This window comes from Dipodomys merriami, unplaced genomic scaffold (assembly GCF_024711535.1).
Source record: "Dipodomys merriami isolate MVZ:Mamm:240054 unplaced genomic scaffold, mDipMer1.0.p SCAF_391, whole genome shotgun sequence".
Taxonomy (NCBI): Eukaryota; Metazoa; Chordata; class Mammalia; order Rodentia; family Heteromyidae; genus Dipodomys; species Dipodomys merriami.
Window position 1 is genome coordinate 419,645 of NW_027205504.1, and position 12,995 is coordinate 432,639.

The window sequence follows — 12,995 nt, forward strand, 5'->3', positions numbered from 1 at the left end:
AAACTCTGTCATCTTCAGGGTGCAATTTTGTATATATATATATATATATATATATATATATATATATACATATACATATATATATACATATATATATATTGCATGGATATACTTCTCTTAGATTTGGTTGTAGTAGCCATGGTTCAGGTGGGACTGTAGCAGTACATGGGTCAGGGACAGTCATTTTGGCTATGTACACATTCATAGTTGGTCCATGGCTTGTAACTAGTAGCGCTATTTCTGAAGGTCTAATACACAAACTGAACCATCTGATGCACTGGCTCAAAATTTGTCTCCTGCTGCATTCCAACAAACTTCAAAAATTCCACCTGTTCCCCTATAGCTGTGAAATAGAGCAACTATTTGTGTTCCAGATGTGCAGACATTTGTCAAAAGAACCACTTGCCAGATACTTGCCATCGGGTCTGAAAGCAACACTGTACACAGGTTCTTGGTGTTTTGTCAAAGTATGGATGCAAATCCCTCGGTCTACATTCCATAACCCAACAGTAGATTCAAAGGACGCACTTGCTAACATAAGGTTGGCATTTGGATTATTTGTCCCTGGTCCTGTTGGACTCCATTTGACAGTATAAATTTCTTTATTATGAGCTTGCAAATCATGTACACAATTATCTTGTTTCATGCTCCATATCTTCAAAGTCATGTCACCAGAACAGGAGGCCATAAGATTGCCAGTGAAGTCCCACTTGATAGCATTTACTTCATATGTATGTCCCTGGAATGTTTTAATAGATCTGTATTGTCCTAATTTGCAGACTTGAATGCACATGTCTGTACTACTTGAAGCAAAGGTGTTGTTGCTCTGCCAGTCAACATCCAACGCTGGTGCCGAATGAAAAGGAGACTGCTGCTTGGCTTCACAATTATTTGGGTTTTCAATTCTATTCCATTGGTCCTGATGTCTGTTCTTGTGCCAGTACCAAGCTGCTTTGATTGCAATGGATTTAGTAGTACAGTTTGAAATTTGATATTGATATTCCTCCAGCACTGCTCTTTCTGTTGGGGATCGTTTTTGCTATTTGGGGTCTTTTATTATTCCATATGAATTTTTGGATTGCCTCTTCTATTTCCTTGAGGAATGATGTTGGAATATTGATAGGTATTGCATTGAATTTGTAAATAGCCTTGGGATGTATTGCCATTTTCACAACGTTGATCTTTCCAATCCAGGAGCATGGAAGTTTTTTCCAATTTCTAAATTCTGTTTTGATTTCCTTTTTCAAGTTTTCAAAATTTTCATCATAGATGTCCTTCACTCCTTTGATTAAGGTAATTCCTGGGTATTTTATTTTTTGTGGGGCTATTACGAATGAAGTTGCTTTCCTAATTTTAGACACCCTTTTCTCATTGTTGGCATACAGAAAAGCTATTGATTTTTGAGGGTTAATTTTATACCCTGCTATTTGGCCAAATTTTTTAATTATCTTGAGCCCCCTATGACCCAGCAAACACACTTTTGGGCATTTACCAAATGATCACAAACAAGACCACACTAAATCTACCAGCACGACTATGTTTATTGAAGGATTATTTACGATAGCTAAGATATGAATCCAACACAGATGCCCCTCAGTAGATGAATGGATCAAGAAAATGTGGTATATATACACAATGGAATTCTATGGCTCCATCAGAAAGAATGACATGACCCCATTTGTTAGTAAATGGAAATACTTGAAAACAATTATATTAAGTGAAGTAAGCCATGTCAAAAAAAACATAGTTTCCATGGTTTCCCTTATTTGCAATAAGTAGTATATGTATGAGTCAAGCAGAAAAGGTCAGATAGGTTGATTTTAAGGAAATGAACCCTAAGATATGTATTCAAATGTTTTATTTTTCTTTCATGCGATTGTTTCTAACACGTTTATAAGATTATTTCCTTGTTGCTTTGTATGTCCCTCCCTCACAGTATAACCCCTGCTTTCACTGTATTTGATGTCGGTATAATTTCTGGAGGGGAAGGGAAAAAAATAAATCGCTTAAATAGGGATAGATTTGGACCCATTGCAACAATGAGATGTACAAGTCGTTATGTTGATTTTTTTTTTTTTTTGACGGTCGTGGGGCTTGAACTCTGGCCTGGGTGCTGTCCCTCAGCTCTTCAGCTCAAGGCGAGCACTCTACCACTTGAGCTACAGCGCCACTTCCGGTTTTCTGGTCGTTTATTGGAGATAGGATTCTCACGGTCTTTCCTGCCCGGGCTGGCTTTGAACCACGATCCTCAGATGTCAGCCTCCTGAGTAGCTAGGATTACATGCGTGAGCCACCAGCGCCCGGCAAGTCGTTATGTTGAAAACCACCTTTACAACTTTGGTGGGAGGGAGGAAGAGAGGAAGGTTGGGTGAGGATGCGGGGGTATAACGGGAATGGATGGAAAGAGGAAACAATGGAGGAGGCTACAATGCTTGATAGGAAATGGACTCATTATCTTGCCCATGTAATTGTAACCCCTCTGTACAGTATTTTCACAATTAAAAAACACATTAAGAAAAATAAATAAATACAAATAAAATTGAATAAAAATCAGGCCAGTTTAGTTTCTGGCTCTCCCCCTTCGCCCCCCCCCCCCCCCCCCCCCGCATCCTTCCTCCAATGGAAGGGATTCAATACCAATTGGTGAAATGCCTTGATAAACAAGCAAGCCCTGGGAAAATGAAGCTCCACAAAATTACTTCAGTTAAAAGAAATATTTGTTTGAAAACTTTAGAAAATGTACGTACAACTGATTTTCTTTTTGGGGCCCTTAAAGAAAATTGAGTGTGATTTGTATGTGTTTGTGAACATGTTCATGATAGAAATTGTTAGCAATTTGTAACAATTGTGTGAGTTTAAGTTCAAAATTCAAAAGGTTATGAGGTTTGGACATTACCAAAACATTTTTAAAGCATTTTGACATTGTTTAATATTAGTTTTTTTAAGGATTCTTTAACTTGAAAATTCGAAAATCTGATATTTTAGAATACATAAAAGCTGTTTGTACTGTAATCAATATATCTGGGTTAACAAAAAGGAGAAACTTAGAAGCTAACAGAATACCTATCTTTAGGAGTGAATGGTGAACAGGCAAAAGAGCTGTTTAGCTGGTCATGCATGGTGGAACAGGCCATGGGAGGAGTCCACGCATGGTGAAAGAGGGCAAGCTGGCACAAACACAGTTCATCTCATGCTGAAGAGTCGGATTGGGTGCGTGTCCTTTCCACAGGAAGGGCCAAGTGGCCCATCTTTATTCTGTCACTTTTTTCCTGCAGATAGACACTGAAGACATGATGGTAAAAATGAGTGATGTGAAGATCCGATTAGCATTGCTAAAACTGCCCCTTGGATGTGTTAAAATTAAAAGTAAGAAGGTCTTAAAAAGAGGGTTAAAAAGTTTATTTGTAAAACGTGATTTACTCTCAATGATATTCTGCCATTGGATATGTTTTTTTAAGGCATAAATGTGTTAAGTCTAGATTCTTGGTAAAATGATGGTGATTGTAATTTTTGCATTAAGATAATATGTTATTTGAGTTTAAACGATTTCATGTGTATCTGTTTTAAAACAAGCAGCCAAGAGGAAATGAGTAACACACCTAGCCTTGAGAGTTCAAGGGATTTTTCAAAATGCAGCTAAAGTGGATTTCTGTATATAAAGTTTAAAAGTAAAATTGTTCTAAACTTTTCCCTCAAAGTACAAAAAGGAAGAATTAGGATTACCAAAATAATTGCTTAATTACTATTTCAGTTTGCTCTCATAGGTATTTTTTTAAACAGTTCCCAGCAGGCTCACAAAAAAGAATGAGGATTCTTGTAAGTTTGTCATATGTAACTTTGGTTCTTAGTAAGTTTCAGGTAAGGATATGCTTAAAATATACATCTATGTTGATCACCTTCTTGCTTTTAATTGGAGTAAATTCACATTTTTGTGACTCATTGATTTGCAACTGGTTTGAATCCAGCCCGGGCAGAAAAAGGTCTGTGTGAGACTATCACCTGTACTCAGCCAGCAGAAGGCTTAAAGAGTAAGCAGAGCTGCTTAAGGATTCAAAGTGGCAGAATGTGAGCCTTGAGCTGTAGAGCTTAGGGACAGCACTCAGGCCCTGACATCAAGTCCAGCAACTAACTAAGGGAAATGCCAATGAGGCATTTTTCCCAGGGTGGAGAAGACACTCCTGGGACAAAAAAAATGGAGGAGCATCCAGAGATTGTAAGCCAATGCTTGAATGGCAGAAATAATGTCAAATCCTAGAGTCATTTTTATGTGGCCCTTCAAAAATTGGTCAGAATCAGGAGGTCATGGGAAGATAGTTTGTAAGCATGCCTAAAGTCTATGATTATCTATCTTGTAAGGGACAGGAACTAGTCAGTCATCTGTGATAATACTAAAAAGCTAAGGTTGTAAAATGTGGAGGATAGTTTAGATCCCAACCTCTGTATGTGTCCAAAGCTCTAATTGGCAATAACTTTTGAGCTGACTCCAGCTACATGAAATTCATCTGCTCAGGAAAAAGTTTGTAAACCTGAGAGTGTATTTCTATTGATATCTGTCTGAAGGCCTGCATAGGTAACTCAGACATTCTTAGGTTACTAGAGATCACATTACTAAGTCATCCAGACAGATCCTTTTGCAAACCAGAAGGCTAAATAATCTACACTGCTATAGTCAGAAAAAAGGTCTGTGTATTTGTCAAAAGTTAAAATGTTGTTCTTAATGACATCTAATCCTGGTAACCTCTTTGTAAAATAGGCTAAGTATATAGGTTCCTGGTTAGGTAGGAACAACACCCCTGAGTCAGCTTGAAGAAGTGAGAGAAGATGAATCTTTGCCCATCATCCCCTTTTAAGAACAAGGGACCACAGTCACTTTTTAAAAAAATGTGGCAAAATAGACAGAAGGAAAAGACATGGGAAAGAATAGTACAATCCTGAGCCCTCTATATCTGCCTAGTAAATCCTAGCATTAAAAGAACTATCTCATTTAAAAAAATTGTTATCTTGGTTAATTGTCCTGGTCTATTATCTAAATAGTCTTAAAAACTAGTGGGGTCATAGCCTGCCAAGCCTATGCAATGTATCCTTAACCAGTCTGTGTAGGAATTTGCAGCCCAGCATGAGGTGTGACAGTCCCTTGGAGCCATTGAGAGACCCTGCTACTGCGGCTGCTGCACACCCTAATGAGTAAAGTTCAATGACAGCTTGACAGTAATCTGGAGGAAATCTATATCATCATGCAGACTACCGCCACCCTGGTAAAAGTAGACTCAACTCCTGCCTGATTCCATCACCTGAAAATGCTTCCTGGTTGAACGCTGCTAATACTAAGATCTTATGGGACATTCTTTTGGTGATATCCAATAACCTCTCTATTCCCACAGTGGATAATGGGGTCAAGTATATCACTGGCTTGTCTTACGTACATCAGTGTCACAGCCTAGTTTGGCTCTGGTATGGTAATAACCTGCTTCCTCCTGGGTGTGTTTTAAAGATAAAGGAGAGATTTTTTTTTAATCAATGGAAGTAGGAGGAGGAATTAGAACCAGTCCTAATCTTAGCCTTAAAATCTAGTAAGCTTTTCATCCCACTGGTGCCTTGAGGCTTTCTGAGAGAACTTGGTTCCACAAGTCGAAGGAAAAATGGGCAGTTTTAAATTCTAGTCACAAAGGAGCTCAAGGAATTGTAAAGAAGAGGAGTGTAGTAAAGAAAGACTTAGGAAATGAATTAGGGAAAAATTGGTATCCTCTAGATAAGAAAGGATTTAAAAAGTAAGGATTTTCTTAAAATGTTTGTAAAGAAGACAAACATCAGAAAGTTTAAGTATGTAGCAAATGGTGTGATTATGTCTTAAAATTGGAGCTTACGAGTACAGCTGGTATAAAGGTAAGTTAGGTGTGGTATACGGAGTCAGGATTGCTGGAAGAAAATGTAAGGGCCTTTGTTACTGTTAATTTTGTTACTCAAGATCGGACCTTGTAGATTGGTGTCCTTTGTAAAAAGAGAATCAGCACAGTCCATCTATTGATCTGAGATCCCAATACCAAACTGTAAATATAGAAGACTGTGCCTATTAGGAGACCATGATTGTTCCCCTTGTTCTAGAAGAGGAGAGAATGAAGAGCCAAAGTAACTCCAATTTGAGATTAACCACACCATATTGTGATAAGCTGCCCTCAGAGTAACCCCAAGATAGAGAAAAAAATACAGGTTGCCACCCACTCTGCCCACCCTTAAGAAAGAAGAACAGTTGCCCAAGTGTTCCAGGAACAGGATAAACCAATAGTTCAGAAAAAGGGCAGAGCAGTTAGGGTGGACTCAAACCAATCCTGTAACTGCTTGTGAGGAAATTCCCTAAACTTGTTTGTTCAGTACTATAAAAGCTGTGCTGATTGTGCTCTGGGACTCTTAATGTCACCGGTTACCTGATGTGTGGAGGACCAAGCTTGAGCTTGCAAATAAATGTCTCTTTTGCTGTTCCCATTGGTCGTGGTCTCTGGTGGTCTTTCATGGGTCCCAAGTCCATACAACAGGGCTTGATACAAAATGTCTCTTCCCAGGGAATTAAATGATGTCATTTATAACTAAAAGTATTTAGGGTCATTATTAACATCTTACACCTGCTGAGGTTTTTATTTATACTTCTCTTTCTTCCTTTCTTTCTTCCTCCCACTCTTTCTTCCACTCTTTCTTTCTTTTCTATGCTTTTTTCTTTCTTTCTTTTTTCTTTCTTTCTTTTTCCCTTACTTTCTTTCTTTCTCCTTCCTTCCTTCCTTCCTTCCTTCTTCCTTCCTTCCTTCTTTCCTTTCCTTCTCTCCTCCTATTCTATTTTTCTTTTTTTCTCTTTCTTTTCTCTTTCTTCGCTTTTTTTCTCTTTTAGGAAATGAGTATGAATTTAGATATTTTGTTGGCTGAACAAGTATTCTACCATTAGAACAATCCTTTTTTCAATGTAGTTACTTTGCTCATAGATTATCAGTTTTGCTGAGGCCTGAACAGAGGCTAAGTTCTTCAACTCTGTCTGCCAAGTCACTAGTATCACAAATGCATTCCAACATGCCAGGCTTTAAGATGTTATGAGAATCTTATTATTTTCCTTGCACACTGGTTCTGAACAGTGATCTTCTCAATTTCTACCCCTTTAGTTAGTGATGTGAGCTCCAATAGCCTGGCCTCAGTATAGATTGTCTACATGAATGATAGAAGCCAATTTCACTTTAATCTCTTTTTTGCCAGTCCAGGACTGTTATAATTTTATTTCTAGACAATGTTGTGTATATGTGCACGTTAGCGTTAAAATGTTGCTTTCCCCCCCTTTTTTTCCTTTTTTGTATTTCTTGGTCATGGGGCTTGAATTCCAGGCCTGGGCGATGTCCCTAAGCTTTTTAGATAAAGGCTGGCATTTACCACTTGAACCACAGTGCCACTTTCGGTTTTCTGGTGATTAATTGAAGGTAAGAGTGTCAGGGATTTCATGCAAGGGCTAGCTTTGAACTACCACCCTCAGATATCAGTACTTGAGTGGCTAGGATTACAGGCATAAGCCACTGGCTCCCAGCTAAAATGTTACTTATTTTAAGTTCTCTGATTTAGTTGGGGAACTAGCATGAGTGTGTAGAAAGGTAACTTTCAAGTCATCTCTCTAAATAATTTCAGAGATTCATTTTCATAATATTTATTGCAGTGATCAATAACAGAAGCTTTCCAAAGTAACAGAATGATCTATAATTTTCTCCTTCCCATAGGTATTATTGGAAGAAAATGAAAGAGATCTAAGTCTAAGTCAATATGCACTATAATTCTGCATAGAATCTTTATTTTTTAATATTTTTATTAATGTGAAAATACAATAAAGAGGGGTTACAATTACACGGGCAAGATAGTGAGAACATTTCTTATCAAGCATTGTTGCCTCCTCCTTTGGTTCCCAATATCATCCCTTCCCCTCTCAACCCCCCAAAACGACCCCCCCCCAGAAGTTGATGTTAGGCGAAATGAACTTCAAGATAAGCATTCAAAAATTTTTTTTCTTGCGATTGTTTCCAACTTATTCATAAGATGATATCTTTATTGCTTTGTATGTACTTCCCCAGGGTGTAAGCCCTGCTTTCACTGTATTTGATGTTGATATAATTTGTGGAGGAGAAGGGAAAATAGGTTTTAAATAGGGTCACAGGTGGCCCTATTACAACAATGAGATGTACAAAACGTTATGTCCATTTTTATTTAATTATGAAAATAACATACAGAGAAATTACAATTACATTAGCAAAGTAATGAGTACATTCCTTATGAAGCATTGTTGTCTCCTCCTCTGTTTCCCCTTCCCATCACTTCCCATCTCCCACCACTACCACCAAAGTTGGTAAGATCATTTTTGTCATAACTTGTTGTACATCTCATTTTTGCAATGGGTTCAGCTGTATCCCTATTTAAACAAAGATTCCAATGTAAAACCATCTGCTCCTGGGCTTTTCTTAGACGGGAGGTCTCTTATTGCTGTTTCTATTTCAATGCTTGATTTAGGCCTCTTAAGATGGTTTAACTCATCTTGGTTTAATTATGGCATGTCAATATTTGCTAGGAAAAGGTCCAATTCTGCCAAGTTCTTGAACTTATTAGCATAAAGTTTTGAGAAATATTCCCTTATAATGTTCTGAATCTTGGTTGTTTCTGTGGTGATGTTTCCATTCTCATCTCTGAGTTTATTTATTTGGGTGTATTCTCTTATTTTTCTGATAAGATTTGCTAAGGGTCTGTCAATTTTGTTAATTTTTTCGAAGAACCAACTCTTTGTTTTGTTGATTCTTTCTATAGTTGTATTTGGATTCTAATTCATTTAATTCTGATTTAATTTTAATTATTTCTTTTCATCTAATGGATTGGGGTTTATCTTGCTGCTCTTTTTCAAGAAGGCTCAGCTGTCTCATTAAATTGCTGGTTTCAGATCTCTCCAATTTGTTGATGTAAGAACTCAGACCTATAAACTTGCCCCTGAGTAGTGCCTTTTCTGTGTCCCAGATGAGCTGGTAATTTGTGTGCTCATTTTTGTTGAATATCATGAACATTAAATTTCCTTTCTAATCTCTTCTCTGACCCACTAGTGGTTCATCACTGTGTTGTTCAGCCTCCATGTGTTACTGCACTTTCTTTGGTGGCTTTTTCTGTTGAGTTTTAATTTTATTCCCTTGTGGTCCGAGAGAATGCAAGGAATAACTTCAATGTTTCTAAATTTGCACAAGTTTGCCACCTAAAATGTGGTCTATTTTAGAAAACATTCCATTGTTGCTGAGAAGAACGTGTATTCTGATGCTGCTTGGTGAAATATTCAGTAGATGTCTGTTAAATCTAGTTGAGCCATGCAGTTGTTTAGATTTGCGGTTTCTCTGATGAGGATTTGCCAAGTTGATCTATCTAGTGAGGAAAGTGGTATGTTAAAGTCTCCAACAATTAATGTCTTTGTATTTATGTGGGATTTGAGGGAAAGTAGTGTTCCTTGCTTGAATTTGGGTGTTCAGTTGTTTGGCGAATAGATATTTAGAATTTTAATATCCTCCCGAAGGAGAGATACCTTAATTAGTATGTAGCGACCTGCTTTATCTCTTCTCACTAATTGTAATTTGAAGTCAATTTTATATGGTATTAGGATTGCAACTCCCGCCTGTTTATTGGGGCCATTTGCTTGGTAGATTTTGTTCCAGATTTTCACATTCAAAATGTGTTTGTTTTTATGGGAAGATGTGACTCCTGAAGGGAGCAGATAGAAGGATCTTGCTTTTTAATCTAACTAGACAATCTATGTTGCTTAATTGGAGAGTTAAGTCTGTTAACGTTGAGAGATAGGACTGAGAGGTATTTGGGAGTTCCTGCCATTTTATCCATCAGGTGCTATAATTGTATTCTACACATTTATTGATTAGTTACCAATTATTCTCAAATTTTAATATATTAAAATACTTTCTTTTTTTTCTTATTTTCTTGGCCACGAAATCAGCAACACCTCAGTCAACATTTCTCTCATAGAACTTTTCACATGGGTTGGTTAAATCTTGACCTGAGTTCCAGTCTTCTGAGAACTCACTCATCTGCTTAGGATTTGATGCTGGCTGTTGGAAAAGAGCTCAAGGAAGGATGTCATTTAAAGCCTTACAACTTTATTCTTTACCAGGGTATTCTCCTGCTGCTTTGGTTGCTGAGAGTGTGAACAAGAGCAAGCATTCCATGGGGAGCAAGGAGACACCATATGAACTTTACTTCCTGAGATTTCTGAGTGATTTGCTATCACATGTACTGTATTTTGCAAGTCGAATCTGTCAAAACTACCAGTTTTAAGAGATAGGAGGAGCGTTAAAAGAACTCTTAGAGACAAATACATCTTCAACCTATTTGGTTCCAAGCATTCCTTCTAATGCTTATTCAGCAGGTACTGAAACTTGTGTTGGCTGTATCTATGTGTCTTTCTCATGTGTGCATGTTTACATGTGTATATGTATGTGTGTATTTGTGTGTATAACATACATGTGTACATACATAAGGGCAATTGCACACATATATGCATACTTAAATAGATGTACATATACATATATATGCATATATATATATATATATACATATATATCAGGTGTTCAGTGGTTGATTTAATCTACAGTTTACAGCACATTGTCATTCTCACAAAATGTACATGATAAACTGCTCTGAGGATCTGTGCTCACTTCCCCCATTACCTTACTTTTCAACCCTGTGAACAACTTCAGCCTACTTTCCATAGGATACCTTTGTTTTTGTTACTTACTGATAATAAAAGAAAAAGGATGTTTGTAAAAGAAAAAGATCTTTTAGGTCACTGGTTAAAGTATCTTATCCGTCCCAATGATTCCTATGAGACAAAATTTATAATAGTACTAAAAGTGAAAAGGAATTCCTAGATCTGTTGTTTTACCATTTAGAATGGCAAATAATAATTTCATGGCACTGTTATAACTCTTAAAGAATCCAAGGGTACCTGATGGTCCTTATCATGTTCCCACAAAACCAGTGGATTCTGAAGGATAATAGTAGACCAGCAGATATTCTAAGAAGCAGTCATGGAGCATGCAAGAGAAAGAGAGGAAATGATAGAGAGTGAAAGAGAGAGAGAAATATAATTCTTAAAGTGCATAACAGATGAACAAGAGCTGTATGAGAATATTCATACTGCTATCTTTAGACTTTACAGGTACATTTGAAAATATTTGATATATGATAACCCATCAACATAAAATATAAAGTGATTTTGAAAAAAATAAAGATTACTCAGAATAAATTATAAATGCAAAAACAATGTTCACAGAAGCAAACTCTCAGAGATATTTCATGACTTTTAAACGGACAAAGTGGCTGAAGTTAGTATAAATTTAGAAGTATGACAGTACATAAAAATATAAAAATATATTCATGTATTTCATTATATAACCCAAAGCAGAAAGCAAATGTTGTTTAGATGAGTTTTTTTAAAATAGAGTTTCTCAGGTGCTGGGTCGTTGGCTCAGGGGTAGAGTGCTTGCCTTGCATGCATGAGGTCCTGGGTTTGATTCCTTAGCATCACATAAGGAGAAAAAGACAGAAGTGGTGCTGTGCCTCAAGTGGTAGCACTAACCTTTGGCTGAAGAGCTGAGGGACAGAATCCAGAACCCAGAGTCCAAGCCCCACAACCAACAACAACAACAAAAAAAACTAAGCAAAACACATTCTTCACTTTTGTGGCCTCAACTCTGTAATACCACTGATTCAGCCTAGGGCTAAGATTTTCGGTGTGGACATTTATCAACACTCCTGATTCAGACTCTACTTGAGAAAATTTTTAATCAATATTGTGTTAATTTTGCTCTTTGTAAATTCACATGCACCTGTAAAAAATGGTTTGGCCATCCCAGTAACATTCTCAAAGTACCTCGTAATGACAACTTACAAAAAATTGTATTATATTATAACAAGGAAAAGAATGCTACAAATAAAGAAAAACAATAATTAAATATTAATGATTAATAAAATAAAAACCAAATACCAGTGTTTCCAATCTTTCAAGTGTACTACATATTAGATTTTACTATTTCTCTTATTCCTGTACATTTAAAACTGGCTAAAATTATGATGTTCAACGAGTTTTATAGGCTATGAGAAGTCTTTAAAGTTGCCCTCTAAGATTACTACTTATGTCTCATCTCATAATTTATATATGGCTTATATCATCATTTGTTCCTCGCTAAAATATAAAGAAAGGAAGCCCTAAAGTTTTAACAGAAACTTTATAGTAAAAGTCTTAACTCTTTGCTCTGTTTCTTTACACAAAGACTTTGCAACTTCTCATTAGTAGCGTTTCTATAAACTCTGAAATGGACATACTTAGTAGTATATGTCTGCTACCATAAATCTTAAATACTTTATGGAAAAGTTTTTTGACCTGACAAAAAGTCTTAATTTTGGCATATATAAGCAAATTCCCAAAATTAAACATACTTAAAACATTAAATTGTTTGGAGGGAGGTCCAGTCGTGAGTCCTGAACTCTGGGCCTGAGTACTATCCCTCAGCCCTTCAGCTCAAGGCTTGCACTCTAACACTTGAGCCACAACAGCACCATGTCCAGTTTTTTTCTGCTTATGTGGTGCTGAGGATTAGAACCCAGGGCCTCATGAAAGCAAGGCATGTGTTCTACCATTGATCCAGCTTCCCAACCCAAAAAATTAAAACTTTTAACAAACCTTAACACTTGCTGCAGTATTTATTATGACAGGTGACTTGTATAGAATAACTGAATTCCTCTTGCTACACATCTCTTGAACAACTAATATCCGGAATTAATTTGTTTTTGACATTATCAATCTTGACTTTATTCTTAAATATGTGCTTATGTAAGAAATATATGGTTCTAAAATTTCACGACAATATTTTTGAAATTACATATTGTTGAATTATCTAGTTTAAGAAAATCAATTCCACTTTATATATAAAAAATGTTCT

General features: G+C 36.6%; 1 pseudogene; it reads right to left on the reverse strand.

Annotated features, from left to right (window-relative positions):
• Window positions 1-234: 234 nt before the first annotated feature.
• Window positions 235-1,186, reverse strand: LOC138805389 (F-box-like/WD repeat-containing protein TBL1XR1; annotated as a pseudogene).
• Between the last annotated feature and the right edge of the window lie 11,809 nt (window positions 1,187-12,995).